The sequence below is a fragment of the Hemicordylus capensis genome, chromosome 3 (assembly GCF_027244095.1).
Source record: "Hemicordylus capensis ecotype Gifberg chromosome 3, rHemCap1.1.pri, whole genome shotgun sequence".
Taxonomy (NCBI): Eukaryota; Metazoa; Chordata; class Lepidosauria; order Squamata; family Cordylidae; genus Hemicordylus; species Hemicordylus capensis.
Window position 1 is genome coordinate 208,539,275 of NC_069659.1, and position 25,802 is coordinate 208,565,076.

The 25,802-nt window shown below is 43.2% G+C and overlaps 2 long non-coding RNA genes across 3 annotated transcripts in view; one reads left to right on the forward strand and one right to left on the reverse strand.

The window, feature by feature from the left end:
- Positions 1–1,886: 1,886 nt before the first annotated feature.
- LOC128348830 (uncharacterized) overlaps positions 1,887–25,802 on the forward strand; it is a 79,798-nt gene continuing 55,882 nt past the window's right edge. For both annotated transcript variants that reach the window (XR_008318362.1, XR_008318363.1), the window contains exons 1-2: positions 1,887–1,926; positions 6,577–6,667. This is a non-coding gene — a long non-coding RNA (uncharacterized LOC128348830). The remainder of the gene's footprint in view (positions 1,927–6,576; positions 6,668–25,802) is intronic.
- The window catches only part of LOC128348831 (uncharacterized), a 53,156-nt gene continuing 31,083 nt past the window's right edge, over positions 3,730–25,802 (reverse strand). The window contains exons 3-4 of the long non-coding RNA XR_008318364.1: positions 18,788–18,869; positions 3,730–4,130 (exon numbers count right to left, since the gene is read on the reverse strand). This is a non-coding gene — a long non-coding RNA (uncharacterized LOC128348831). The remainder of the gene's footprint in view (positions 4,131–18,787; positions 18,870–25,802) is intronic.

The following is a 25,802-nucleotide window of genomic DNA, read 5'->3' on the forward strand; positions in this document are numbered from 1 at the left end:
TCCCAGTGCCTCCCAGGCGGAGTTATGGGGCTGCTGAAACCTCCATTATTCCCTATGGGGGAAAAATCTTAAAGACGCGTAAACCTCAAAAATTCCTAAGAAATCAGCCCTTTACCCTATTTAGAACCTAGGTGCACCACCCTTGGGGCACTGCCACCCAACCCACTGTTTTGCCCCTGAAGCCTCACATAAACAAGTTGAAAGAGTGAAGAGAATGATGAACAACACCACCACAATTTTTGGCACAGTTATTTGAGAATTTTGCAGCAGGTGGGAGCCTGTCCCTGTGGCACTAGCACAGCAGCACAACCCATTTGTGGATTCAAGAAATCTTTCAATAAAAACACTCCCTCCCCATGGAACAGTGACCAAAGGTCATTTGAGATAGCAAGATAGACCAATGAACTGCCTTGGTACTATGGAACAGCGCCAAATGTTCATTTAACTGAAGTAAAGTGAGCTGTAGCCCAAAGAAATCAGCCTACTGTTCAGAATTGTTGAGATTTATCATCACTGCATTTAAGAAAGAGAGAAGCAACTAAGATTCCTGGGGATGTCAATAGATTGACAGGGATATTCCCCACCCCCTCCTTTTGTCTCCTGTAGTCCCATATGGATGACCTGTCCCTGCAATGGCAAAAGTTGTGAACCACTGGCTTAGACATCATGTTCCACCAAATTACATTGTGGCCTAAATTACATTAGACTGCTCAACTTGGGCAACAAAACTTAGACAACCACTATAACTCATAAAAATCAGAAGAAAAAATAGCTCTTCAAAAGAGCCCTGAACAAGTCAAGATATTCTTTCTAAACCTTTGGAAAGAAAAACCTGTGTAATTTCAGAACTTTCCTAACCAGCTTCTCGAAAAGCTTCTCCACACAATTTAGACCATGGCTTTTAGCAAGAGCTTTGGAATTGCATTGAGCTCCCAAAGATATTTGGGTATTTCGGTCTCAAAATGCTGTCTTCCAAATCCCTTTGCAAGGTCAGTTTGCATTTCAATCACACTGAATACAACACATACTTAACTAAACTGTTCATGCTCAATAGCTTTTTGCATATCTTCTGCTAATCACTCAGTGCCTCAGCTAGAGTGGAGAGAGTCAGAGAAGTCAATTTCAATTGCAATGCTTTTCCAAAGAGCAAAGCATTCTGTCCGAAACACAGTCATTTCGATTTGGAAACAAAAATCTCTATTTTTTACTTCTTGATTTTGTTTTGGTTACAAAACCTCTGAAATTACCATTTTCAGACACAAAACGTTTTGTACCCAAATCAAAATGCACAAGCCTAATATTAGGGATGTGCACTAACAGATTTTTCTATTTGATTTGTACCCGAATCAAATCACCCCTTATATGTTTTGGGTGGCGATTTGTTTTGTCTTCAAATCACCTGAAACAGGTAGATTCGGGAACCAATCAGAAACAAATCACTTTGTACCCGAAGTGATTCGCACAGACAGCATGCACAGGCAGTGATTCTCTCAGCAGCAGGAAGAGGGTAGAAAAAAATTCTCTTCTCTTTTCCTCAATCAGGAAAGCAGGAACAAAAAGCAAAGAATCCACTCTAGGCAGCAGACAGGCAAGGCAAAGCAAAGCCCCACCACACACACACACACACACACACACACAGCAGGAAGACAGAATGGTGGTTTGCTGCCTCAAGTACATTTGAAAACCCCTCCGTAGAACTCCCCCCACCCTTGCCCCTTTTTCGACCCTTCCCCTAGCCAATGCTGGCTCAGTCTCACCTGACAACACAAGAACTCAATGGAAACAAGCCAATCTGGAACCAGGGGGAATCGCCAGCCAACTGTTGCACACTGTAAGTCACCAATCTGAAGCTTGGGAGGGTGGGCTTTTCAAAAAAATTTCCTGACACAAAATGGAGACAGCAAGAGAGATCACCACAAAATGCAGGTCAGAATCTACAAATTCTTCAGGTCAGAAATCTGGGCGATTTGTTTTGTATCCAAATCCGGCCAGCTAACACAGGGGGAATTTGTTTTGTCCACAAATCACCCCAAACAGGTAGATTGGGGTACAAATCCTTGTGTACCTGAATTGATTCACACATCTCTACAAAATATCGGCTTTTGGGCTGAAAATAGTTGCTCTAGGTTTAAATGTGGTGCTTCATTTTTTTTGAACTACAATTCTCCAATGCTCCAAGGTCCTTATCAGCATTGCACTGTCTTATGATACTGCAAGAATGCTCTTCAAGAATACACTTTATTTAAAGGTATACAAAAATATTGCCTCCCCTGAATTTAAAATCATGTAAAAATAATAGGTGCAATAATAATAGGTGGGGCTGCATCTAAGCCCCACCTGTTATTTTTACACCATTTAAATTAAGTTCTGTGACTTTATACAAAGTGTTTGAGGATTGTTTCCATTCTATCTGTTCCATCAAATGTATGCAGGTGAGACATTTTCCTATCATACATTGGAGCAGACATTTTTGTAGGAAAATCTTCATACTTGCTTTCCTTGTCTCACTTTTTCCTCTGGGTTGCTTGTTTGTTTATATAAAACACATTGGTGGTTCTGTTCCTACAAAACTGCTATGGTATCCTACCATGGAAAATGGCAGGAGGGGGTTGATTATGAACATATGAAGCTGCCTTATAATAACACCATTAGTCCATCTATTTTATACTTGGAGAGGCAGCAGCAGCTGCAGCTCCCTGAGGATTCAAGCAGAGGTCCTTCTCCATCCTGCTGCCTAGAGACGAAACCTGGGGCTGTCTGCATGCAAAGCAGGCATAGTAACTGTTGTATTCTTTCCAGTTATGTTTTGCTTTTTGTTGTTTGGATGTTTGCTGCAGTGAGGATTTTGTAGAGAGTGTAGGGGGTGGAGTCAGAAAGGAAAAGGGAGGGGAAGGAGAAGGAGAAAATGGAGTCATTTCTGAATAAACCTTTAGTTAAATCTATCCAGTTTTATCTGTGTATATGAGGGAAGCAGCTATAAAACAGTAACTCTGAACATTTTTTATTGGGGGGGAAAGAGAGGCTAAAGCCTGTGTTAAATCATGAGGTGTGAAGCTAGTGGCACCTACTGACACCATGCAGCAGTGATTCTAAAATCTGGAGGTCCCTAGATGTTGTTGGACTACAACTCCCATCATCTTCAGCCATTGTGGCTGGGGAAGATGAAAGCTGTAGTCCAACAATTTGGGGACCCAAGTTTGAGACCCCTTGCCATGAGCAGAATACTAGGCAGAAATTGTGTTTCCATCCAGAGAAAAAGCCCATTAGAAACAGTACTCACAGTTGTCATGACTTGTCAGATTGTCAACTCTGACTGAAGCTATTCCTGCAGATTCCACACACCCCAGAATATCAAGCTATTAAAATCTCTATGGATGCTTTCAGTAGCAGGGTGGCAACATTAGTCATGAGGATAATATGAGAGGATAAAACAATGCACATCAAATAAAAATATAATAAATATTTTAAAAAACAGAATGATGACCAGCAGCAGCCTGACATATGGAGGAAAATGTATTAAAACATGGAGAGGGCAAGAGATAAGCCAAAGACAACAGAAACCACTCTGGATTTGGTGATTTGAGTGATGTGAACAAGGAAGTTAAATAATGGTGCATGATACTTGTTTTCCATATCATCATCCACAACAATAAATATTATCTCACAAGAAACACCTGTGGCCTTGTTTGAAATACAATATATTGTTGAACGTAGTTCAGAGAAGCACAGTAATTTCAAAAGATTGCTTTATAAAGCAAAATGAATCCAGCCACCAATGGGTTAGTTTCCTGTGGTGATTCTTTTCTTCTTCTTTCTCCTCCTTGTCTTGGTTCATAAAAGTGAGAAACTGGATTCTAGATTATCCTTGTTTTCACTTCTTTTCCCTCTCTGCACTTTCTATGCCTCGGCAAGTCAAGGGTAATAGCAGCAAGAGATTGTGTAATATTTTTTGCATGGTAGGAGCAGGGGGAGGGAATTCATTAGGCCTTGGTCTTGAGCTGTTGCAGAGCCGTGACTAAGATCCCATAAATACTTCCTGTTAGTCTGGCAGCTGCAGGAATTAGGAGCACTCTCCTCCCCTCCTTTCAATCTCCTTCCCAGCCCTTCTTCTATCATTCTTTCTTCAAGACCTGTATTTAAAATGTAAATAAAAAGAAAGCTTTTAGGAGATTTAAGTGTTTCCCCTTGGTATTTAAATTATTCAATTATAACCAAAGCTATTAAAATACAGTTAATTAAAATGGTTAGAGTGTTTTCCTTTGCACTGATCGCAGCGCTGCCCTACTTCTCCCTCTAGCTGTTTTAATTCCTATTAAAAATGATAATGCTCTACTTTATTCATAAATGCGGCAACTTTAACGTGCAATTCTTCAAGGGATCTCTTTGGTACACACTGTGCTGGCTTGCTTCTTTACCAGCAGTCATGCGGAAATTTTGCTGAAGTCTTTAGAGGTTTAATCGGCAGTAGAAAAGGACTCGGAACAAAAAACACAAGGCATTACAAAGTCACGTGAATGAACGCCTGCACCCCATAAATCAGGGTGCCTTATTTTGATGCAGAATAATGTCATGAGAGGCTGCAAGGAAGCCCTAAAGTTTAATAAAAGGTGGAACTCAGATAAAGTCTCCATAATTCACAGTATTGAAGTTACCAGATCAACACTTTTAAATATTTTATTTGAAAGATTTCACCGCATTCTGGAGGGAATAACTTGGAGCTGGAGTACAGATGGATAAGTGCTTTTTATTTTAAAATAAATGAAAAAGAAAGAAAGAAAAGGAAGAGAGGATGCCATAGGAAGTTCATATGTTCATCACTTTAACAATGGGAACTGCAACTCTACTTAGTGTTCAGTGGAGAAACGTTCTCCATTTTGATTTTATCATCTTCTGCTAAATCCCCATAAAGGATGGTACCAGTTTCCTAGGGAATTATATTTAAAATGGGAAAAGGGGAGGATAATATATTCATGCCAATGTTGCATATTTCTGCTAAAATTGAACATTTTAACACAAGGTATGGGCACAATTCAACCATGGTGAGAACTTACATGGATGATGATCCCAGATGTTGTAACAGTGGTGCATAACCTGAAGCCCTCTTTCAATTTCTACCTGCTTTGTTGAACTTCTCCCATGACCCGACTAATTTGATCCATTCTCCATACAATACTCACAGCCAGCACGGAATATACCAAAGAGATCCCTAGACAAACTGCATGTTAAAGTTGCAGCAGTTATGAATAACGAAGAGCATTATCATTTTAACTAGAATTAAAACAGCTAGAGTATGCACTCGACCACTGAGCTATAGCCCCTCCCCAAGTGTTTCCACTTTTTACCCTGTGCATGCATTCATGCACTGAGCATCCCTGTAGCCAGTGCAGGAACCATTCTCCTACTTGGGACACTGCCTTTTGCCAGGCCCTGCTCTGTCACTATATCACATGGACTCTCTGCCTCCAAGGGCATAGAGAGTCCATAGGTCATGTCAACTAGGCAGAGAGACCATGTGATATATGGACAGAGCAGAGTTTGGCTAAAGGCAGTGTCCCAAGTAGGAGATCGGTTCTTGCACAAGGTACAGGGATGCTTAATGCATGAATGCATGGACAGTGTAAAAAGTGGAAACACTTGGGGAGGGGCTATAGCTGAGAGGTTGAGTGCATATTCTTTATGCAGAAGGTCCCAAATCCAATCCTTGTAATCTCCAGCTAGCAGGGTTGGGAAAGACCCCTTTCTGAAGCTGTGGAGAGCCACTGCCGCTCAGCATAGACTATTCTGATTTAGGTGGGCCAGTGGTCTGATTTGGTATGAAGCAATTTTGTATGTTCAACACACACAAACATTTTTTTTTTAAAAGTGTGGCCCACTGGGCAGTTCTAAACTTAAATCAAATTAATACATTAAATCAAACAATATTTTCCACCCCTGCCATGTGCCTGTGGCTAAGAGTTCACCGCTCGTAGAATGTTTATTACATCCAAATAAATGAAAGAAACTCTTGTCACAGCTTTCTACTTTGTGAACTGCATAAATGTTGCTTTTCATGAATAAATGAAGTCATTTGAGTAAGGGCTTAAGGAAATAAAAGGATGTTAGGACTATCGTGCAATGACCAAGGATAATGGTAAAGATAAAATGACCCAAGTTGACAGATATGATGGGGGAAAGGAAAAAGCATCACTACAATGAAAGTTTTCTATTTCATAATGCATTGGTGCCTGCTGTGCTCTGAGTATTGTTGCTAAATTCAGCTGCCCTGATGTTACTTCACCTCCAGCTAGCTGTTTTCAGATTCTCACACACACACACACACACACACACACACACACACACACACACACAGAGTACAATTTGTTCTGCAGAGAATCCTGAGTTCCAGGATGAGCTTAGATAAAGGGAGATGACCTTGCATGGATGCCTAACTTACTTACAGCTTGATCGCTCAAATGCAACATTTGGTAAAAACAAGAGATGAACTTTCTGAAAGAGAGTCAATGTAGTTCAGAACCTGGGCACACACAGAGAGAACTGCAGATTTCCCCATTTATTTTGTTGTTGTTGTTTTTGCAGCATGTGAAGCAGGACCAATCTCACCCACTGTGAGACTTGTGAACTCCAAGGTGATCAGAGCCTCAGAGATCTGACTGTGACTGCAGCCCAGGTAGTGAAACCAGGAACATGGTTGTTAGTAGGTCTGTGCAATATCAGATTTCCAATATCAGAAATGGCCCAGTTTGGTGATATAAGAGATATTGGAAATAGTTCCAATCTGATATTTAGAGGGATATATCAGATCAGAATTATCTGATACAATACCAGGGATATCGGGGAAAATATTGGAAATAACATTGGAATATTGAAACACAAAATTGTGGTGGGAATACTAAATGGAATCAGCATTTTTTTCCCCAGTTGTGGAGAAAAGGACATTTTTTTCTCCCAGTTGTGGAGGAAAGGACATCTTCTGTCATCTATCTGCCTGCCTGCCTATGCATGTCTTTATTTATTTAGCTTATTTTTAATTTAATTTTAATTTACCACTTTAAAAAGCAAGTGGTAGATTATCAGTTGTTACATCACTTCCCTGGTGATTCTTGGATGTGACATAACTTCCCCTACGATTCTCAGATGTTACATCACTTTTTGCTATAATTATTGGATTTAAGTACAATTTCTGAGTTACTTAAAACAATAATTAAAAATCTATGGATGGGTTGATTTGATGAAATTAAACACATGGAGTCCTGCCATTGCCCACAAAGTTTGTGCCAAATTTCAGAGCTCTCTGCCCAACCATGTCTTTCTCTGGTTGTTTGAAATTTCCCCATAGAAATTGAGGATTTTTACTGATAGTTATCAGATCTCAATCAGAATTCCAATAACCATTAACCATTAATAATGCCCACATACATTAATAATGGCCATTAACCATTAGCCACATACCCTGGTGCCATTGTGTAGCCACACCTCCACCTCCTTATTTGGCTCCTTTTATTCAGTGGTATAATAACAGGATTTTAAAAAATCAAAAACTTTCCCTATTCTGCACAGAGATGCACAGAATTATGTTATCAGAATAAATGACACAAATTAACACAATATTAACCATTTTACTATACTGCAAAAAGCTCAAGCTCCAATGGAGCCATTTGCAGACCCTTCCTATCAATTTCCTCATGTAAACATATTGCTTTTGGTGGGAAAACGGAGGTACTCTGGAATTCAGATTCTGCATCAAAAACTTGTTAATGTGAGGAATTCATGTTATACAGAATCAGATAAGACTAGTAGTTTTTGGCCTGTTAATGTCACTTTGCTTTCTTTTAAGTTTTTATTTTTGAATAGAAAAAAAATATTACTTTATACTCATGACGGAGGGTTAGGGCAAAAAGCCAGTTCAGAATATTTGTGTGTTTATGCATGTGTGAAATTTCAGCAGCCAGGAAAACTGCATTTTGAAAGGTGATATCTCAGAGACAGCAGCTTAGAAATAACATTCCAAGTAGTGCTGTTTGAATGTTGCAAGTAATTTCCCATATGTAAGCACTGGAATGTGAAAGCAAATTAGTTTTGAATATTCTAGCCTCTCATTGGATCTGTAAAAGTGAGTGATACTGCATAAAAGCTCATGGCACAAAGCAATTGTTAGTCTTTAAGATGTCAGAGGAATCATAGAGGGGTACTTGGAGGCTATTTAGCCCAACCCCCTGCTTGATGCAGGATAGCCAGAGCTAGAGCATCCCCAACAGAGGGTTGTCCAACCTCTGCTTAGAGGCCTCCAGTGAGGGAGAGTGCACCCAGGCCCACACACCGCTAGGTAATATATCCATTGTCAAGCTGCTCTTAGCATTAAGAAGTTTTTCTATATATTCAACCAGAATCTATCCTCCTGTCACTTAAGCCCACTAAATTGAGTCCTGCCCTTTGGGGCAGCAGAGAATATCTTTTTCCTTTTTTATAACCCTTCAGGTTGTCTGTCATTTCACCTTTCAGTCTTCTCTTCTTGAGGCCAAACATATTCAGTCCCTTTAACCTTTCTTCATATGGCTTGTTTTCCAAACGGCCAACCATCTTCATTGCCCTCCTCTAAACCTGTTCGAATCTCTCAACATTCTTCTGAAAGCATAGTGCCCAGAACTGGACACAATACTCCAGATGAGGTCAGACTAGTACAGCATAAGATGGAATTATTACTTGTAGGCTTGGAAATTATGGTTTTATTAATGCAGCATAAAACCATATGGACCTTATTTGCAGCTGCATCCATGTTCAGCTTGTGACTTTTGATATCCTTCTCACATGTTCTACTGCCAAGCCAAGTACCCTCCCCCCATCCTTTAAGTATGTATGTGGTTTCCCCCCAAGTACAAAACTTTGCATTTGTCTCTGCTGAATTTCGTTTTGTTAGTTTCAGTCCAGTTTTCCATTCTGCGAAGGTCGTTTTGATTCTTATGCTCCTCATCCCAGTTTTTTTGTCATTTGCAAATGTGATGGAGATTCCCTCCACCCCTTTATCTAAGTCACTCACTGATTAAAAAGGTGGGGGCAAGTACTGGGTCCAGGACAGAGCCCGGCAGCATCCCACTCAGTGCCTCCCTTCAGCCTGAAGAGGAACTCATACCCTTTGAGTTTTGAATCTAGCTGACAGTACTGAATCTACTAGTTCTGAATCTACTAGAATCTACTACTTGAATCTACTAGTTCTGAAATTGTCATCTAGGCTGCATCTGAACAATTTGCTAATCAAAATATCATGAGGAATTTTGTCAAAAGCTTTGTTGAAATGAAGATACATTCATTTCATCTATTAATTCTTGTAGATGTACCTCTGTGGGGATGCGTCCCGGCAACCCAGCGGATTGGCTGGGCGGTGGAGGCGCCGGATTGGCTGGGCAGCGGTTGGCCACGTAGGGAAGTGGCCACTTGGGAAGGGAAGGGAAGGAAGGAAAGCAGGCAAGTGGAGCGGAGAACTGAACGGACTGGTGCAGAAGGGGGGGGGGAGCTGAGGGGAGAGAAAGTGGTGGAGCCTGGCTGGGCAGAGATAAATGGCTGGCCGCTTCGGAAGATGCTCTCTAGAGGGAGGGCCATGCAGGAAGGAGCTGGCTGAACCCTAGGCTGCCCGACACCAGGGACTGGAGGAAGGAAGAGGCAGCAACGGCCAGCAGGGAAAACACAAGCAGGCTAAAAAGTGGGGGAGGGGGGGAAGCACACTTGAGAGTGAGAAAAGAGAAAGAGGGGGAAATGGAGGAGGGAGCAAGCTGGGGCAGAAGGCTTGGGGGGGAGGGGACCGGGGCAGAAGGCTTGGGGGAGAGCGGACTGGGGCTGAAGTCTGGGGGAGGGAGGGGAGTAGGGCAGAAGGTGGGGGGAGTGTACTGCCGCACAGATACTCTGTGCGGGATCAGCTAGTTTCCCATTATTGCTTTAAAAGCCGAGGCTGACGAGCCACAGCTGAAGGAGGGAGTGACTGGAAATGAGGCTGGAGGAACTTTGTTTTCATTTCCTGTCTGCTTGTTATATCACCTGCCGGAACATCAAGACAACTGTAACAGACTCTGTTCTGTCTTTTGTTGGTGTCTCTTGTCCTGGTCTGTGGCCTCTCCCTTCTCCAAGCTGATTGCAAGGTCTTTTTCAGCTGGGTCTGCTGGTTGGAGGGGAGGGACTATTGCCACCATTATTGCTTTAAATGCCAAGGCCGTGCGATAGGTTCAGGCCACCAAAAGGGACTGCCCTTGGTGGTGCCTTCAGGGATGGGACTGAGGGTTGGAGTAGGACATGATTTCATCATATATACTTCTTCTGTTACATGTAGTTTGGGCCTGATATAGGCATGTGTTTTGGTTTATCTGGGGATGGGGACGCAGGAGTGGTGTTTGCTGACCCTGGGGTGGCTATTCCAGTGGTGGTGGAGAACAGAAGGAAATTTGGCACTGGCAGGGTAGCAAGCAGGGGAAGGGAGATCAGAAACATAATAGCTGTTACCCCTTCCAGCCATCCCTTGCCAACTCTTTGACCTTGGGCAGCAATTCCAACCACCCAGAGAACCGCACTTTGCTTCTTTGTAATGCCTGGTTGGTTCAAAATAAAACAGAAATCGTTCACAACTCGATTGTGGAGGATGGAACTGACCCAGTATGTATCGCAGAGATCTGTTTGGGGGAGGCAAGTGGTCCAGTCTGGTCCCAGATTCTCCCACCTGGGTACTCTGTTGTGGAGCAAGTGAGATTATGTAGGCAGGGAGGTGGGTTGGCTGTGGTTCATAAGGATAATTTCTCCCTTACCAGGATCCCTGTCAGGAAATTAGCCTATATCAAATGTGTGTACCTAATTCTGGCGACCAGGGTCAGATTGCCCAATTAGATTTGCTAACTGGGCAAAGAAGCACCTTTTAAACATGGTGATTCTCTTTATTTAGCAGGGGGAGAGTAGCTGGCCCTATCCACCCCCAGTACCTCCAGTGACTGTTGCTGGTGTCTATCTTGTGTTTCACTTTAGATTGTGATCCCTTTGGGGACAGGGTTCCATCTTATTTATGTATTTATTTATTATTTCTCTATGTAAACTGCTTTGGAAACTTTTGTTGAAAAGCAGTATATAAAGTTTTGGTGTTGTTAGGACTTCTGTTGGTATACCATTCACCCCATTGCCCAAGAGAATCTCTAACTGAGCTGATTGACTTGGTTGCAGAGTTGGCATTGGAGTCACCCAAGTTGATGGTGGTTGGGTACTTCAGTGTTGCTAGGAAGTAAAGTAAGGAGTCATAATTGTGTGCGTGCGAGCAACTTGTGCCAATGATGCACTCTGTGAGTCCAGCTTGTTCCAGCCACAGGGAACAATGGGGAACTCCCCATGAGTAGCTACTAGGGATACCAAATTGGGTTGGGTGGTAGAATATTACCTACCACCTAACCCACAAAAGAAAAGGGCAAGCAAGCAATTTTAAGCAATTTTTAAATCTTCCCCCAAGCCCCACATAGGATCCTATGGGAGGTTTGGGGGGAAAGTTAAAAAATTTGTTAGAATTTATCCACTGCAGCATGTAGCCGCTTGCCCATTTCTTTTGTGGGTTAGGTGGTAGGTCGCACCCATCATGCCCTACCACCCAACCCACTTTGGTGTCTCTAGGAGCTACCCATGGGGAACATTGGGGTATTTACAGTTCCCCATTATTCCCTATGGTCAAAACACTCAAAATGTTTCAAGTTTCTTTGGTCAAAACAGCAGTCTTGACTGCTGACAGGATGTTTTGACTGTTTTGCAATTTGAGCTCAAAACAGAACACAAAATCCATTTCATACACATCCCTATGTATTATGATGTTCTGTTTTTTGATAGTGTTTTATTATATTTTATTGTGAGATTCATTTTTAAGTTTTGATTGTTTATTTCATTCTGTTGTAAGTAATAATTTACAGACCACTTGGATACCGTAGGTGGTATTCTATGCTATAATTTCAGATAAATTTTAAAAATAGTGTTTAATATATAAGATTATGAGATGTCATGTTTGACATTTTCCTAAATCTAAACAATCAAGAGCTACTAATGTTTAACTTTGAATATGGGGCACAGATTAGGTTGCCAAATGTCCAGATAATGCTCAACAGCATGATCTATATCCCCCAAATTATTTCTGATGCTCATAGGAAGGGGATCTGCCCATCACTGCTTCTTGACCTACACCAAGGGGCTTTCTCTATGTTTGCCTTCTGGCTAATCCACCCCAAGCAATGTGAGAAAATTAGTGTTGGGATGTGTACGTGTTTATCTGCTCTCAGATACTTGCAATAACTCCATTTTGAAGGCAGGGCTTGGAAAGGCTACCTAATTTATCCACTGCAGCACGTAGCTATCCAGTGTGTACACAAGAGAGAGTGTGACTAAAGAGCATCTGAAAGAGATTATCGGTGCTTGTCTAGGCACATTCCTAAAACAGCTAGAGAACACAAAAAAAATCCAGTTCTGGAATGATCCTCTTAGCTAATTGCTTCTGCTTTCAATTTAAAAATGTATATTTTGGGCTAGTTGGTGGTTGAGCTCTTGAACCAGGAATGTAAGGAAGTGGGGGCAAAAAGAGATTCCCCCTCTCCACAGTCTGCCTTCCACGTACCTCTAGACTGTGCCACAACAGCCCCATCACTGTGTTGGTTAAAAGCTAGTTTCCCAAGCAAGCCAGGAGTCAGGAGAGGACAAGAGAGCTTCCCTGTCCTTGTATGCACTGAACAGACAGCTTGGACTAGCAAAGGCATTGCACCTGTTGAGAGGGTGTAATGGAGAAGTTTGCCCCATGCTCTTCAGGGCTCCAAGAGACATTATTATGCATGGGAGTCAAGCATGATGCCCTTGGGAACTATTGATGTACTGATGCCTCTTCACTGAACCCTCTCATTACTACAGACTGTTCCATTCATTTACATTTATAGCCAGCTGTCTGCAGCATGCTCAGGAAGGCCTGCCATATTCAGTAGCAATTGCAACAGCAGTATTCTTTTATCAATTATAATAAATAATCTGTATATTCTTAGCAAAATAAAAGCCATTTTTCAATTAGGGCACTTACTATAGCTGTAAGAGAAATTAATGAGTGATCCCATTTAAAACACAGAAGTGGTGTTTTTTAAACAAAAACTCATGGTTTTGCCATTTTTCAATAAATAAATAAAATAAAATAAAAATGAGAATAAACCTAGAGGAACTCAACAAAAGAAATAAAGAAAGATAGATGCAGGTTGGCGGTTTTGTTACCTACCTAGTTATTGGCAGCAAGTACACTAGTTTTGCTTAAAATGAGTCCCCCATCCACAGACACAGCTGTTCAGACATTCACCAAGTTACTGGAAATGGTACGTTATGGCACGGAATGTTAATGAACAATAGCCCAATTCACAAGAAATCCCACCTCATTCAGAAAATGATGGGGGGGCAACCTCATCTGCTGGTCATGTCTGTGCATGCTGATCTGCTTGCAGCCCCTGGTAGCTGCCTATTTCGTATCTGCAAGAGGCAGAGCATGACTTTACAAAAGGTTTCTCCATGTTATTTGGAATCCTAGATGATCAGGGGGCAGTTTTCATTGGGAACATTGTTCAAAGGGGAAAGGGTTAAATAAAAACCTTTCCCATATGCTCTGGTTCAGATCCTGACTAGTGGCCCTACACCTGTTCTTTTCTTTTATTTTTTTTAAATCCAAAACCAATAGATCTAATGACAATTCTTGCATTACACATAGGGCCGGGTCTCATGATCCGTGAGACCCGGTTTTGGGCGGTGAACGGAGAGGGAGCCCTGGGTGGCCGGATCGGCCACCCACACGATTGCCAGCTCTGTCACAGAGCTGGCGCGGGATGGGGGGAGCGGGGGCCACGTGGCCCCCGCAAGCCCCAGTATAGCCTGCGTGAGTTCGCAGGGCATACTGGGGAGACCCCTGGAGACGGGAGGCAGCTTTTTGCCTCCCTTCCAGGGGTCTACTCATGAGTAGGCGTGGCGCAAAGCCATGCCGCGGCTACTCACGATACTAAAAACCAGGTTTGCAGAGCGGTTGCTTAATCGTTAATCATGATAATAGTCCCATAGAGTCTCTTCTCATGACTAGGGAGAAGGGCTCTGGAGCGGGCTGTGGGGAAGGCAGGTTATACTTGCCTTCCCCGCAGGTGATCCAGAGTGTGCTGCTCCCAGATGATTACCCACTTGGCCAGGCAGCGGGGAGGGTCAGGGGACAGGATGTGTCGTCCGGTCCCCCGGAACTATCAGGATGCATCATGTGAGTCCTTGGTGTACCCTGGGAATCCCCCTCCCCTCCCCGGGCTCCCTGCAGTGTGGCAGCCATGGCTGCACACGATTTAAAAAGTGGAGTTAAGGGAGCACGCCCAGTTAAGGGAGCCTGCTTGCTCTCTTAAACCCGTTTTAGAGGGTGGCTTCACAGGCAGGTTTGCTGCCGTGTTGCTGCCGGGATCAGGCCCGATCACAGAGGATCATATGCACGTGTAAAACCGGCCCGGGCTCCCTCAGCCCGGTTTTGCGTGTGTGTGTGAACAGCCTCCTAGTTTGGCCCTGGAAGGCACTCAGCCTTGGTGAATGCCTCAGAAGAAAACAGATCTAGGCATGGCCAGCCCTACTATGCAGCAGGCCAACACAAGTCACCCCAGGCAGCAAAAATGGGGATTTGTAGCCATTACTTTGCTCACTCATCTCTGCTGCAGCTGGCTGCACCACAGATCCACTGGAGGGACCAATCTAACTAGCCAAATTTTATGGGCAGAGCCCCCCCTTCCCACCTCCACTTTTGCTTCCTCTCCCTCCTCCATGGCTTTGTCTCTGCCTCAGTGCCAATTCAGCAGTGGACTTGCAGTGCTATGTAGCTCTTGGTGCCCCTCTCCCAGCTACTGAGCAGCCAGATAAGAGCATTGGAGATAAATGTCTATGGGTAGGTGAAATGCGGGGTGGGGGGAGCATTTGGTACTCTGGTTCCAGCAGCAAAATATCTTGGGCCTCTAAGGCAAGGGGATCAAAATTTAAAAGGCCTTTCTGTGTTCCAAATATAAATAATGTGGGAAGCATCACAAGCAAAAGATGTATCTCAGGTTTAAGGTTTATTGGCCACTAGCAAAATGCCCATCTTTATGCAGACTAGGAGCTGAGGTGGAAGATGGGTCCTTATATTTCAAAGTATGCAGACAATTGACACACTTTTCAATGCGACTGACACACAAAGAGATACTGACACACTTTTTTCAATGTGATTCCTGTAAGTGATGGCCAAACCACCCACTGTCAGATATAAGAGGCAGATTTTGCCCCTCCTCCTCCCACACACACTGCAATGGAATTGTTGTATTCTATTTAGCAGTCTTTTATGTTTTGTTAATTAGAAGTTTGCCCCTGTGGGGATCCTGTAGAGGATGTGGGGGATGGCGTCAGAAAGGAAAGTGGGGGGAGGAGAAGGCGAAAGATGGAGTTGTTTCTGAATAAAGCTTAGTTAATCAAACATAAGATTGCTTTGCATTTGTGAGGAAAGCCGCTATAAAACTTTAGTGATGAGCTTTTGAACCAGCTATGCATGTGAGCCTGCAAAGCTTGTGAAGCTTCCTACATCTTCCTTTGGTTGCATAACTGGACCTACATTCCTGAACTGCTTTCTACTATTGCTGCTGCTGCTGGTTTCTCCAGCTTCCTGACCTGCACAACCTCTGAAGGTTCTTTTTCCTTACCAATCCTGGACTCTGTTGTTCACTGGATACCCACGGCAGTATGGCTCAGATCCCACCACCACCATTTTTCTTGTCCATCCCAGGAGAACCTGCGCTTCCTTGAATACAATGGAAGTCCTATTTCTGCAATTACGTCCGCACAATACAGACCCCTGATTTTACCCCAGCAAAGCAGAAGGCCATATTGCTTCACTGCCTGGGCCCTGCAAGCCAAAGATAATATAATCATTTGCCATTTCCTACTGTCCAGCAGGGCCAGCTGTCCTTACCTCTGAGGATGGAGTGGCAAGGCACTCCAAGGAGGTTGGGACAGGCGGCAGCCGAGGAGAAGTGGAGGAAGGACCACCAATGGTTGGGCACTCGGCTCCAGCGGTCCTCCGTGACCTGCATCAGGCCCAGGCTTTGGCCGCAGACCTGACAGAGGATGGGCAGAGCCCTGAAAGCGCCGAAGGTGAGGTCCGTGAGGATGGTACACTTGGAAAGTGTGTATATGTAAAAGATGTGAACTCCAACATGGTGGTAGATTGTCATCCATTACCCAATATCATTGAAATGCTGCTTACTCTGAAAGAGGCCTGCACGTTCACAACTTTGGACTTATCTTCGAGCCATCATCAGATTCCTCTGCTCAAAGCTTCTCACAAATATACAGCCTTCATTAGCCTAGAGGGTAATTTTCAATTCAAAAGACTGCCCTTTGGATTAGCCTCTGCAGCTTCGGTATTTCAACAAATGATACATGCAATTTTGGGGACTATAGATGGCATCAATTACTTTCAGGATGACATTTTAGTGTATGGCAAAACCATTGAGGAGCATGATGCTAAACTGACAGAAGTCTTAAGAAAACTCTGACCGCACGAACTTACTATATCTAGAGAGAAATGTCACTTTTGCACACATTTGGTGATGTGCTTGGGACACACAATATCTCAGAGTGGTGTACATCTCAAAACAGATTTGGTGAAACCTATTCAGGAAGCACCAGAGTCACACATCAAGGATGCATGTAGATCATTTTTAGGACTATGTGAGTATTACTCTAAACGAGCTAGGCTGGGCACAGAGCATCTGCGCCTTTAGTTTTCTTATTTCCCCTGCCGGCCGGCCAGCCACACACCTGCCTGCCGCCCACCTTGGCCCGCCGGTCCACCACTTCCTCCTGCCAGCCACCGTGTTTCCTCCTGCTAGCCGGCCAGCCCACCGCTTCCTCCCGTCGGTTGCCGCACTTCCTCCCATTGGCTGTCCAGCTCGCTGCCTCCTCCAGCCCTCCACCGGCCACCATCACTGTTTTCTTCCCTGTCGCTATCTGGACAGCTGCATGTGAACTCTCGTGAGAGCTGCCACATATAGGATTAGCCCCAGGTATGTCTTAGCGAATTATATATAAAGATTTGTTAGATAATTTGCTCCAAGGTTGTTCCATTACATCTTATTTTTATGGAATGTAGCATTTAGGCGGCGGCAGTGTCATCATCATCATCATCATCATCATCATCAATTTTATTACAGCCATTGGCCAGCAGAAATAGAAATAACAAACATATCCAATACAACAATATTAGCATACCTGCAAGGCTGCATCCCAGTGTGATAGTCTGATTTCAAATGATCAAATCAGCCATTGCTGAAAGCCCTACTCTCACTTCTTTTGACACCAATGGACACACTATTGCAACCACTGAGGCTTCTGAATGTGCTTTGGGTGCACTCTTGACCCAGCAAAAAGAGGACAGGGTTGCCTTACTGTTGCCTTTGCTTCCAGAGTGCTTACTGTGTCAGAGAAGATTGTGAGCCCTTTATTTGTTATTTCTCTGTGTAAACTGCCCTGAGCCATTTTTGGAAGTGCGGTATAGAAATCGAATGAATGAATGAATGAAGATGTATTTTGTCATTGAAAAAGAAGCTCTAACATGTTCTGGGTTGTGAGGCACTTCAGGACTCACTTGTGGGGCAGAACATTCACTTTATGGTCTGACCATAAAACCCCATCTGCTTTATTTACTACTCAGGGACCAAGGTGAGCAACTCCAAGAATCGCCAAATGGATCACCACATTTATGGGTTTTTATTTCCAGATGGAATATCTGCCAGGTATTCAGAATACAACTGCAGAAAGTTTATCTCGACTTCCAAGCCAAGAGGAGATCCCAGAAGATGAGGATGAAGGAGTAGTAATTGTGCAAATAGCTTCATCCACTCATGGAGTGTTCATGTCTTCATGGAAAGCGGCTTTCAGTGCTGATAACTGTTCCTTCTAAGGCATACGCATGTGCGCACACTCACAAGTTTTTGGATGTCTGCTCAGTTCACTTTAGATCCCGCTCAGGTTGAATCAGGAAGGCCCCATTCTGAATGCAGGTGCACACACACTGCCTTAATACTGCTGCCCAGAACAAAACTCATTTCGCACAGTGATGAAAAAAATTAGAGGGACTGGTGCTGATCAAGTTATTACTGAACTTAAACTTTCCATAACTAATGGATGGTCATACAAAAACAGGGGACCTGAACATTTTCAGCCATACCTGCATGTAGCAAGTGAGCTGTCCCTTCTCAATGAAATGGTGCTGAGGATTAACTGGTGGTACCAGCCTCCTTACAAGCAAAAGTGATCAAAATTGCCCACAAAGGTCGCCTGGGCATGAGTTTAACTAAAAGGCAAATCAGATAAAGTTTTTGGTGGCCAAACACATTCAAGATGTAATCAGGTACTGTATGGCTTGTGCTGTATCTGACAGGTTGCAGAAGACCTTGACTCCAGTAGGGTATCCCAATAGTCCCTGGGGAAAACGTGCTCTGGATATAAGGGGGCCTTTAGATAACCAACCCACAAAAGAAAGATTTGTTATAGTGAAGGTGGATTACTATGCCAGGTGCTCAGAGGTTTTATTTGCTGACAACATTGCTACAAACAAGGTAATCTTGTTTGTAAACCACCCTGAGCCATTTTTGAAAGGGCGGTATAGAAATTGAGTGAATTAATTAATTAATTAATTAATCCAGTTCCTGGCTGAAGTTTTTGTGAGAGATGGTCTTCCTAAAGAACTGGTGACTGACAATGGGACACAGCTTACCTCATCTGAAACGGAGCAATACTTGCATGACCATGGGATAAAACACAAGACTTTTTCCTTGTACCATCTTCAAGGAAATGGCCTAGTGGAAAGAATGAACAGTTTAGTGAAAGTTACAACTGGCTACTGCGCAGCAACAACCCTGGAAGGAGGCAATCCATGAAACTCTATTTGCTTACTCCTCATTCTACTACAGGAAAATCACCTTTTGAACGACTGACAAAACTATCACCACACCTAACCTCTGGCAACAACTGATAGGGCTTTCTGTGCCATCTCATCCTGAGGATTTGGAGATCCATTATCAAGTAAGGAAAAGGCAACAAAAATATAAATTGTATATGGATCAGAAACAGTGTGCCGAACAGCAAACATTTCAGGTGGGGGTCTTTGAGTACAGCTGCCTTATAAAGTGAGAAAGGAAGGTGACTGACATTCTGGACCAAAACAAATAATCACAATCTGAGGAGATTCTGTCATATTGGAAGATGGAAAGAAATGGAATAGTTCGAGACTTTCAAGCATACATGCTCTGAGAAAAGCAGGAAGAGAGTCTGATCTCAGGAGAGGAACTGGAGAGGAATTTGACCTTGCCTCCAGCTTTGACCTTACAGATGCGGCTGATGAAACTGATGAATAATTCTCTGTACCAAAAAACAGACCACAAACAGCTCCTGTGCCAGAGATCCCAAGAATTGGGAGAAGTGTGTGTGACAGGAGACCACCTAAAAGTCTCCAAGATTGTCAACAAAATTTTAAATGAATTCCATTCTGATTGTTATAAAGGGGAGGGATGTGTTGTATTCTATTTAGCAATCTTTTATGTTTTGTTAATTAGAGGTTTGTCCCTGTGGGGATCCTGTAGAGAGTGTTGGGAGGGAAGAAAGTGGAGTCAAAAGGAAAGGCAGAAAAAGGAGGAAAATGGGGTTGTTTCTGAATAAAGCTTAGTTAAACAAACATAAGATTGCTTTGTGTTTGTGAGGGAAGCAGCTATAAAAAGGTATTTCCCCCAAATGTTTCTCAGATTGGAGCCCTCACCATATACTTTATCCTGCACAATTCAAGACACGCATTTAATACCAAATGTGACTTAACTGCATAGTTACGCTCTCTCTATATAAACACACAGACAGACAGACAGTCACACACACACACTCAAACAGCTACAGGTGATTCATGCCACATTGAGGCTATTCACACGATTGCAGAAAATTGGGCTAGCCTCTGCTAGCCCGATTTTCTGAAATCATGAGAACCACCAGGCTTGGCTATGAGCCTGGTGGTTCTAGAGTTGGTAACCCGCTCAAGTACCCCTCCCCTAAAACTCCGCAAACCCGGGTTTGCTCCTCAGCTCTGCACTGTGGCTAGTCATGAGGAGACGCCCGTAGGGGAGGCGAAAAGGCGCCTCCCGGCTCCAGGGGTCTCGCCAGCATGCCCTGTGCACTTGCACAGAGCATGCTGGAGCTTTCGGGGCCAATCGGCCCCCACTCCCCCCCAGTCCCCGCCGGCTCTGTCACAGAGCCGGCAATCGTGTGGGCGGCCGATCCGGCCACCCAGGGCTCCCGCTGTAATCGTCTGCGGGGAGAGCGGGCTTAGCAGGCTCACCAAACCAGGTCTCACTGATCGTGAGACCCGGCTCATTGTATAAGTGAACAGTTTTATTGATCAACTTTGTGCTTCATCACATGACTGCAAAAACTTTCATACTAGCCAAGAAGTTGGACAGACTAGCCTATGTTGTAAATATATCTCATCTTTGAATATGCTGCATTTTTAAGATATATCTACTGTTAAAGGTTTTTTAAGGGTTGTTTATGTTTGAATATGCTGTTCTATAGCACATACTGAGGCTATTCCCACAATTGCCCAAAAGCGGCCTAAGGGAGCCCAGCCTGCTTTTGGGCGATCATGTGTTGCAACGGGAGCTGCGCAGCTCCCACACCTAGCCTCATTAAACCCCCCTCCCCTTAAATGAGGTTAACGGAGCGATCGCTCTGTTAACCTTGTTTTTTTGCTCGTGTGTCACCGTGACATGTGGTGACACACGGGTAGACCCCCGACCAGGAGGCTGCAAGCAGCCTCCTGGGCTTGGGGGGTCTCTCCAGGATGCCCCATGCACTCATGGAGCATCCTGGAGCCGTGATGGAGCCTGCAGCCGTGAGGTCGACCGATCTGGCCACCCAGCTACGAGCGGCTGCTCATCTGCAGGGAGAGTGGGCTAAGCCAACTCTCCCCGCAGAACCCCTTCAGGTGCTTCACACGTGTCATGTGAAGCACCTCACAATGTTTTTCTTAGCTGCACTTACTCATTAAGTCTGTGATTATGGTCCCTGCATTGTGTGTTTCTATTTTTATGACTATCTATCTATATGTATATATTGCTGAAAGGCTAGTCGCTCAATGTGAGATTGTACTTTACATTGCCTTTCCCTGTGCTAGACTTCTGCATAAACACCTGAAAGAATAAATGCTTTCATATAGTTCTCAATTTGTTGTCATTCAAAAACATGCTTGCTGCAACTTTTCACTGCCTGCTTTTCAAGTGTTCCCTACTTAGCCTCCACCCACCTCTCTCTGGCTCTCTTTCTCTGTAGCAAATATGAAAAACCAAGAATTATAGCAAGGCTGTGAATCATTTTCCCCTCTCTTTGGGTGGGCCTTTTTGGCTCTCATTTACACTGTTGCCTTTATGCCCCTGGCAGGCTTCCTGTTATCCTCTGGATCTTTGCCTTTTTTCTGCAGTCATGGACTTTTTTCCATTACACCAGAGGAAAGGGTGTCATGTTTAATTATCAGAGGCATTCTGGGTCTCATGTTTTTATCCCACAGATCAATGTCCCCCTCCCCTTTTTTTTCCTGAATCAAAACTGGAGATACAATTTCCTCTTACACCTAATAGGTTTCAATTTAAAATATGAAATTATAAGAATGAACTGCCAGAAAACCCACCTTTCTGTTTCAGCATTAATGTTACTGTTTCGTGCTCAAAGGATGCATCTCCAGAGAAGTGACTCAGAGACACATAACAAACACTCTTCTCTCAAGGTGGGCAATATTGCTTTGGGTGGGTAATACTGCATTAGGAGTGAATGAGTGATCTTCACACCTGAACAAGGTACAGCAAAATTCCCAACCCTTATTTATTAGAAGGGCAGAGCAGTAAATCATCCAGAGACAGACTGGGCAACCTCTTCTCGGTGTGTGGGATACTTTAATTATTTCATCCATTTCTTTCTTGTAACCATTCTCCTGAGGCATTCTAGGGTGCCCCAAAACAGCTTTTGTGAATTCCTGCCATATATCTTGTGCATGTAACCACTGACTGTGACTGATATAGATATAGATAATACACACACACACACACACACACACACACACACACACTTGATTGTTTTCTTAGCCCTAATAGTGAGTGCAGCAACAAACCCTTTGATATTGTTATTGCTTGAGCTAAATCAATTTACTTATCAAAACTGAAGGATGACAGATAGGAGGTAAACAACAGGCTTGCCAAAGGAACGCATCTATTTATTAATAAGGCTGGAAGAGCACATGCCCCTTATTTTTAACTCAATTAGTACTAATTAGGCAGCATTTGTTTATTTAAACCATGACTTTCTATTATATCAGACAGCAAATCTGAAATATGTACCATAGATTCCCAGTAATTATACAGCCATCAGGTTCTCAATGATGGGGAGGCACTCGCCTTCTGTCTCATTATCATAACATTAGGTACACAAAAACAGAAGGCGTTTACTTAATCATTGAACAAGAAGCAGGAATCTGCTCAGGGTGGGGTGAAACAGCTGCTGTCCATCAGGACCACCAGCCTGGGGATCATAAATGAGATATTCTCTGGAAACTGACCTGGAGCCTTGTTCTCTAAGTCACAGCCTCTCTTTTGAAAACTACAGATTCCCTAGGCCCCAAACAATGTCCTTAGATTTGCTTTGTCAGATCTCCGCATCCATAACAGTTACACATTCTGAAATAAATTTTTCCTCCAGACTTGCATTTTAGTTATGGGGACAGGGTGTATGTTCAAAAAATGTCCAGTGCACCTCTCACCATGTCAGTACTGGTTGACATACAGAACAAGGATGCACCAATGCAGTGAGAGAGCAGCCTAAAAGAACTTCTCAACAAACTGCATCAGGAAGTGGCAATGTTTGATGCCTTCCCCAGGAAGCCCTCTGTGCCACCCAAAAATATGTTCCTGATGGCTTTGCAACTCTCTGGGACATATTTTTGGATGGTGCCGAGGACTTCCTCAAGAAGGGGAGGGCATCAAAAATTGCTGCTTCCTCACTGCACCAGTGCAGTTAGTTGGGAAGTTCTGTTAGGCTGCTCTTTCTTGCACCTGTGCAGCCTTGCTCTGTATATCAGTAATTGTACTGGCTGCTTGTTTTTCTAGCCAAAGTATCTTTCAGTCTGAGGTGAGCAATGCTCAGGCAGGCATTGTCTGTGTCAGAGAGAGAGCGGGGGTCAGGCATAAAGCATCATGACTGAATAATAGTCTTCCGGTGGAAGAACACTTAAAGGTACTTTAAATGAAGTAAAGGTTGGGAACAAAATTTCAAAAAAGTGAGATTTGAAATGAATCTCAAGGTTCCATTCAAGGTAAAACATGGTCAAGGGGAGTCCAATGAGTTTCTATAAGACAAGTGACATTTCTCATCTTGGCTGCAATCTGTTTTCCCACCAGAAAAAGTTCTCTGTTTTCAAAGAAAATATGTTTTTCCTCACCTTCTTACAAAGCTTTGTTGGGACTGATGTCAGCTTGGTTTCTTGGCTATGCATCTACCTCATCCCTCAATTAGATGTCTCAGTCTGGCTCCCCCACTTCGGAAAATCTGCCCAAGCAGTACTATCTGTCCTGGTGCTCGATTGTCATATCTCTGGTTTCGTGGATAGTCTTGTTTGTCTTGGCAGAACTCAAACGTGTATTCCTGTTGATAAACTCTTTTCTTTGGATCTAGAATCCAAGGGAAAGAGTTGTGGTATGCAAGGACAAGGCAGTGGAGTGGAATCAGGAATATCAATAGTTTAATGAAATAGATACTACAGGTGAAACTCGGAAAATTAGAATATCGTGCAAAAGTCCATTAATTTCAGTAATGCAAATTAAAAGGTGAAACTGACCTCTGAAAAGTATAAGCATGCATATGTATTCAGTACTTGGTTTGGGCCCCTTTTGCAGCAATTACTGCCTCAATGTGGCGTGGCATGGATGCTATCAGCCTGTGGCACTGATGAGGTATTATGGAAGACCAGGATGTTTCATTAGTGGCCTTCAGCAATTCTGCATTGTTTGGTCTAATGTCTCTCATCCTTCTCTTGGCAATGCCCCATAGATTCTCTATGGGGTCAGGTCAGGCGAGTTTGCTGGCCAATCAAGCACAGTATACTGTATACTTTTCAGAGGTCCAATATTGTTCTTTTCTTCAATCCTTGTCTTCTTGGTTCCATGTAATATTCTAATTTTCTGAGATTGTGAATTTGGGGGTTTTCATGAGCTGTACGCCATGATCATCACAATGATAACAAATTAAGGCTTGACTTATCTCGCTTTGCATGTAATGCGTCTGTCTCATATATCAGTTTCACCTTTTAATTTGCATTACTGAAATTAATGGACTTTTGCACAATATTCTAATTTTCCGAGTTTCACCTGTATGTATAGAGGCAAATGCAGACTGCTTTCCAGTGCTCTTGCTGCTGCCTGTTTGTTAGCCCCGCCTCTACTCCAGGACTGGAATACAAGTAACTAAAGCCCCATTGAAAAGCTGGCCTGGATCAAGGAATGGATTAAACAGAAACACCACAGTGAGGTAGAACATGTCTTATGACACAATTCATTTACTACATTTTTGGGATAGACTTTGTGTTGAACTTTTTTTTAATGTTGTAAACACCTCTTTAAAAGTATTTCAATGTTCTCCAAAGCCACTTGGGCCTTAGAAACTGACCCCCTTGTATATTCTCCCTTATATGTCTAACTCGGAGATACCAATGGCCATACTTCAAATATGTATTTGGCTTTCTACGCATTGAAATAAGAAGTTTGCCACATTCTTTTTTGGCCTATTAATATCTGCTGTAACAAATTTTTCCAACACTACTACAAATATTTACATACAGCTTCAATAAAACTTCTCACAGCCATTTATATAGAAAAATAAATAATAAATGCACAAGATGGTTCCCTGTTCAAAAAGAGGTCGCAGTCTAAACATAAATGAACAGCACTAGAGATGGCTCAGCTAAGCCATATTTTAAAGATTATTATTTAAGTGTTATTTGGATTTCAAAATAATCTCAAACTTCACATGTATGATGAATCTCAGTCCTTTCCCTTAATCTCACCTCTCCCTGCATTTATAAAATGGTCCCTCCAATCCTCCCTATTAACTCCATTAGCTATTAATTTACTTTGTTTTGGAAATTTAATATTGACAGTGGCTGACATCCTAAGGAAGCATCAGTGCTTCTGAAAAGTTCCACTAACTCAGCTCCCTGCTTGTTCAGAGGTGGAGGCAAATTTTGATGACCTTCCTTTCCACAGGAAGTAGCCTATGCCACCCAAAATATGTCCTTGAGGATCTCACAGCCCACAGACCTCAAGGACATATTTTAAGGTGACACAAAGGGTTTATGGGTAAAGGGGAGGTTGCTGACATTCCTACACACACACATTATTACTGATGCAGTGTTAGTCTATAACTCTTTGCAAACACTAGTGCTACACTGGTGCTTCTCCTGTTGCACTGAAGCTTCATCAGTCAGGATGTCAGCCATTATCACTATGTAACAAAACCTCATTATGCATACCAAGGGCAGGCATGAAAAAATGGGTAAGACATATAGGGATGTGGACAAATCATGATTCATGCACAGATTCAAAGAGCAGTTGGAGCACCTATAAAAGTTTGCAGAGCAGTTCGGTACCTGCTCCTCCCCCACTTGCCCCCCCCCAGCACCCTTCGCATGGCGGCAGCACACACATGGCCTT